This window comes from Oxyura jamaicensis, chromosome 8, assembly GCF_011077185.1.
Source record: "Oxyura jamaicensis isolate SHBP4307 breed ruddy duck chromosome 8, BPBGC_Ojam_1.0, whole genome shotgun sequence".
In the NCBI taxonomy this organism is placed as follows: domain Eukaryota; kingdom Metazoa; phylum Chordata; class Aves; order Anseriformes; family Anatidae; genus Oxyura; species Oxyura jamaicensis.
Window position 1 is genome coordinate 20,047,606 of NC_048900.1, and position 267 is coordinate 20,047,872.

Here is a 267-nt window from a genome sequence, read left to right on the forward strand (position 1 = left end):
AAAGAAAGAAAGAAAGAAAGAAAGAAAGAAAGAAAGAAAGAAAGAAAAAGAAAAAGAAAAAGAAAAAGAAAAAGAAAAAGAAAAAAAAGAAAAAGAAAAAGAAAAAGAAAGAAAGGAAGAGCAAAGAAACATGGCACAAGCCAGTTAATAAAATAGGCATGAATGACTTGGAGGTGTGGAAAGAAAAGAATTCAAGCACAGCTATTAGACTGTTCTGGAAACTGTAGGGAGCATAAGGCTGTTAGAAAGTATGATTTCCTGCTACTT